The following is a 5538-nucleotide window of genomic DNA, read 5'->3' as shown; positions in this document are numbered from 1 at the left end:
GAACTCACAGAGGTCTTATAGGACAGGGCAGAACTCACAGAGGCCTTATAGGACAGGGTAGAACTCACAGAGGTCTTATAGGACAGGGTAGAACTCACAGAGGCCTTATAGGACAGGGTAGAACTCACAGAGGTCTTATAGGACAGGGTAGAACTCACAGAGGCCTTATAGGACAGGGCAGAACTCACAGAGGTCTTATAGGACAGGGTAGAACTCACAGAGGCCCTATAGGACAGGACAGAATTCACAGAGACCTTATAGGACAGGGTAGAACTCACAGAGGCCTTATAGGACAGGCTAGAACTCACAGAGACCTTATAGGACAGGGTAGAACTCACAGAGGCCTTATAGGACAGGGTAGAACTGCCTCAGGTAGCAATTTCAGAGAATAGAAAGCCCTGTCTTTCTCCCCAGGAGTGGCAGGTGGTTTCCAACACCTGACCAAAATGTAACCACTACACCACCAGGGCTACCTTCTAGTATACTAGAAACACATATTGAGAAGTATCCACTCCTAATTTTTTTCCACTCCTAATTTTTCTCCCCATATTTATTTTCATACTATATAGCCACAGTAAACTTCTAAAATTATAAGTGAATATTTTGCTATTGAAAGCTTTAGTGATGCATTAATGACTTAAGTGATTTTTCATGTGATTTGACAAATCAACATAACAACATAAATCAACATTAATTACTCAAATAATTGTTCATGTGATTTTTTAAAATCTGCTTTGGAGGAAATATGGGAGGAGAGAAGAAAAGAATTGAATGAAACTTTTCCAGCTTTAAATATTTCACTCCAAAATATTGGCTCAGGAGCATTGGATCTGATCTCAAAGATTTATTCATTGGGCTATACTAAAGTCCGTAAATCCTGGGTCCAAAATAAAATCACGTTCCAACTCCACCATTTATTTTACTTTAAAATGTCTCTGCTGTTACATGTTTCTCTCCCTGTTGCCAGTTGGGACCAGAGTCTTCTAGTTGGAAGACTTCTGGTTTTTTCTTCCTCGTCCATTAAGCCCAGAATATGAATATGTGAATTCTGAAAAACTAGAGTGGATGTTCCTACCATCTTAATCAAACCACTGCCTTTATCATGAAGAAGTATGTAACAGTCAACTAAGTCCACATGGAAGAAACACATCAGCGTGGTTGATCCAAAGACGACAATAGCAAAACTCAAATATGACCAAGGGAGATGTGTCAGAGCCTCAATAGAGAACACCCAATTTGCAGAAGGTTATGGAGGACAGTGGGGGCCCAACACCCATCTGCAGTGTGTCTGGTCAGATTAAGTTGCTGGCAGATCCCCACTAGCCGTAGGCAAGGGCCTTGACAGTTTTACTATCAGATAGGGAAGACTGTAATCATGATTATACTGGATCAAACTTGGTACTTGATCAGTTGATCTCACTCTTGACCCAACCTGAAATTCTTCTAGGTGCAACTTTTTTTTGCCTTCAGATTCAAGTTTTTAAATTTCATTCTCTAGTAGATACTCTCCACACCTCACCCCTCCTCTAAGTAACCACTTTCCCATATAAATGCTATGACGAGAAGCAGCTTTGGTCAGGAGTGGAAGCAGCGAAAAACAAACAAACCACTGCTGCTGCTTTGAAAAAACAGACACACACCAGTTTCACCAGTTAGATTCAAGCACAATCCTGCGCAAGGTATGTTCATGTTTTCAGTGTTTCTGAAACGGGGCCAAGGAGGCTGAAGGTCAAGGCTGGTCCTGCTAGATCAATCCTAAGGGTGTGCTCAGCTTCACATTACCCGGAGGCCTTGGATGGAAGACTAAGGTGTTGAAATCCCAGGTGGTCCTGGCTCCACCGATGCCTGTAGTGCAGAATTTACGGCAGGCAGTCTTGTTTGTCCAGCTCATCAATAGACACTCGGGTGATGCTGTTCTGGAGCAGCATCTCCAGGGCCGTGTGGTGGCCCTCGGTGGCGGCCCTCTGGTCCATGTTGCGGAAGCGCTGGCGCTGGATGCTCGGTTTCGGAATGTCCAGTTTGGAGACGCAGGTCCAGCAGCCACGGCCATCGTAGTTAAAGAGCACGGGGCAGCAGTCATGACCGGCAGCCACGATGCTGTTCTCCGAGACAAATGACACCCCCCGGAGTGGCAGGAACTCGGTCTTCAGAGTGGAAACCTGCACGCTGGAGGAGGCATCAGCCAGGGACACGGGCACCCAGCCACCAGAGCCGCTGCCCCCAAACTCTGACATCAGCTGACCAACAGGCATCTTGCTGCCCCATGGCGTACTGGCTGGCTCTTCATCCACTTCTTTAATGGAGGCAGAGAACACCCTGCACTTGAACTAGCAGGAGCCTGCCGCCAGCAGCACGTTGTTAGGATGCCAGTCCAGGCTGCGTGAGGATGTGCAGCGATCGGATCGGCTTCTTCACGTGCTTGCTCACCCACCAGTCAGTTTCGAACTCGAAGTAACTGACCGAAAGGAGACGTGCTCCGCTCCCCACCGCGAACTTGATCTCTAGAGGGGACCACTTCACGAACGTGGCTGCCGGGTTAACCCTCAGGATCACCAGGGTGGCTTCCAGACACGTCCTTCTGACTCCAGGCGTGGGCATTGCGGTCTGCCCCGCCGGGGACAATGCGGTCGCTCTTGGGTGCCCAGTCGATGCCTGTGATGTGCCCATTGTGCTCTTTGAGCTCGTGAGCTTTCACCCACTGGCTCCTGTTCTTCTTGTAGATGTGAACTTCATGATTATTGGGCTGAGGGCGATCTGGGTTCGATCCCTGTTCCAGGCAGGACAGGTGTGGCTCTAGTAAAAACTGATGCAGGGACATTATTCGTAGTGTCTCAAAAGGCAGAGAGCTGGGATCAGGGCAGACCAGGCCAGCTCAGAGCGGAGAATTCTCAGACTCTGGTCAGTCCACACCAACAGGCTCCAGCCTAGGTGCAACTATTTCTTGCTAGTTCCAACACAATAATTTCTTCCCTGGCCTTGTAAATATTCACGGTGGTCTTTGCTTTCTTACTCACTATTTGTATTTTTATCTTTGTATTCCGTACTACTTTATTTTGTGTCTGTTTTTGATTGCTTCTGTTGGATTTTCCAGTTTGTGAAGCACAGAAGGAGTAGAGATAAGAACTGCTGCAAGGGTTTATAGGAGAAGGAGGGGTGGGCGAGGGGGTGGGGAGAGAAACCAATGTGTGTGGGAAGGAAGAGGGAGCACTAGAACTGATGGTGATTACACAACTTATTTTAAAAGTGATTTAACCATTGATGATGGAGGAGGGGGAGTGTTCTAAAATTGATTGTGGGGATAATTGTACAACTCTTCTTCATAATGCCTGAACTATTGAATTGTTTGATGTGTGGATTAGTGCCAATAAAACTGGTGAGGAAGAAGGAGAAGGAGAAGAAGGAGAAGGAGAACTGAAAACACCAGCAGAATGGGCAGTAAAGCCTGGAGAGAAAACCCTCTGACATAGTGGGAGGCCTGCGCGGCAAGGACACTGTCTTGATCACCCCACGTTTCCAGCATGAGCTCCGCGAATTGCAATAAATGCCATTCTCCATTTCCAGACAACTTAATGTGTTAAAAAAAAAAGTTCCCATTCCTCAATAGAAAAAAAGAACATGAACCTATGGTTCTTGTGAAAGCTATCATTTTTAATGACCTCAACATTGAGTCCCAAATTTAGAAAAATTAAGGTAGACCCTAAGAAATTTTAAAGCTATAACAACCTGGAAATACAATATCATTGTTAAGACCCTGCATATAAATGGGCAATAATCAGTGGGAATTGAGACAGTACGAATAGCTGAGAAGTCATTCATGAAAGAGGCGTAGGTATGGGATTTAAGAAAAGGCACCTGGCATTTCTCTGGGCGAGGAATGCTTGGGATCAAGGAACTGTGTTCAGGTTGAAGATGTCTACAGGTGAAGCAATTTACACCTGCAAACCAGCCATAAAGTACCAAAGTTAGAATCAATTCATCTGATAGAGATCGTGGAATTGAGATCAGAAATAAATCATATTTTAACCCGAATTAGGTTCTATTGACTAAAAAATGCCTCAATGTATACATAGAAAAGGGCACACAATACATACCTAATAATGAATAGTTCTATTATTACTATTAGTTTGTCTTTTTATCAAGGAGTTTCTTAGACTTTGTACTAGTGGAGTTGTAGATTCCTGGGTGGCATAACCAGTTTGCTCTCAGCTGTCAACTGGAAGGTTGGCAGTTTGGAACCACCTAGCAGTGCCACGAGGAAAATTTTGATGACCCGTTTTTGTAAAGATTGCGGCCAAGAAACTCTTTTGGAGCTCAGGTGTAGCCTGTAGCACACGGAGGCACCATGACTTGGAATCTACTCAGTGCTGATGGATTTGTTTTGGCTTTGTGTTGGTGCTACTATCTGACCACATGGATGGTCACGTAGGCTGAGTGTTGATACCATAGGGGCATAGGCTGAGACAACAGGTCCGAGACGCCATGCGAGACTCTGGGTGGGATTGATCACCTTCACTTTGAGGGCCAGTTTTTTTACTTTAGCATAAAAACATTTCTAGTTTATGTTCGTGTTTACACCACATCCACCCACGATAGCAAAAAGAAAAAGAAGAAAAGTCAAGATCCAGAAAGACCTGTTTGTAAAGGGCTGGATAAAGAAACTTTGGTACATGCATGCACCGGAATACTATGCATTCATAACAAAAGTGATGTGTATGGTAAGTACCTCAGGTCATGGGCAAATTTGGAAAACATTGTGCTTGGCAAAGTTAGTAGTCTCATAAAGACAAATACTATGTGGGACCACTACTGTAAAAAGAAAAAATGGTTTTCAACCAACAGATGTAGATTTTGATGGAATAGGGAGGCTGGAGGAAGGGTGGAAACAAAATGTGGGGAGAGAACACTTTTTAAAAATTTCCAGTTCTCAGCAAATACATAAAAATTTAATGAGCACAGTAAAAGCAAATATGATATACTATGTCAGTCTAGTTCCAATAGGCACTTTTCCTTAGAGTGATAAATACAGATCTGATGACCATATTTTCACAGTCAAAAATTCAGACATATGGTATGAAAATGAGACAGCATATTTGAAACCACAACTGTTCAAGGAAATTCAGGCTATATGGTCACCATATGTAAAGAAAACAGGGAAATGTATCTATGTGCAGGAAAAAAAACAAAACAAAACAACTAACGCCTCCACTCCATGAAGTGATAGGATAGGGCATTGCTAGGGTAGCAAGTCATCTTGTCTGGCCCCCTCACTGTGCCAAGAAAACTTCTAGCCCCAAGGAGCCATAGAAACGTTCTCCAACTAAGTTTTAGCTCTACCTCAGGACTTTCTATGGATAGAATCTTTGTCAGGGCTGTGTGTGTGTGTGTGTGTGTGTGTGTGTGTGTGTGTGTGTGTCTTGTAATGGACATACTGTAAAGACCTTTAAAATGATTCCATCATTTTGAAAGGCCTCTAACAGAATGAGAAGGATTATTTTTACCAGAGATATTTAGTAGGATACCACAGTCTTTTAAAAAAAA

At 44.0% G+C, this 5538-nt stretch overlaps 1 protein-coding gene and 1 pseudogene across 1 annotated transcript in view; one reads left to right on the top strand and one right to left on the bottom strand.

Annotated features, from left to right (window-relative positions):
- Positions 1-5538, top strand: part of LOC115867985 (palladin-like) — a 537783-nt gene that overhangs the window by 344264 nt on the left and 187981 nt on the right. The gene's annotated exons all lie outside the window — the stretch shown is intronic.
- LOC105978895 lies at positions 1774-2827 on the bottom strand (annotated as a pseudogene).

This window comes from Echinops telfairi, unplaced genomic scaffold (assembly GCF_000313985.2).
Source record: "Echinops telfairi isolate 266 unplaced genomic scaffold, ASM31398v2 ScPeMD7_5;HRSCAF=22, whole genome shotgun sequence".
NCBI classification, from domain to species: domain Eukaryota; kingdom Metazoa; phylum Chordata; class Mammalia; order Afrosoricida; family Tenrecidae; genus Echinops; species Echinops telfairi.
The sequence above is the reverse complement of the archived record's forward strand: the minus strand, read 5'-3'. Positions and strand labels throughout refer to the sequence as shown.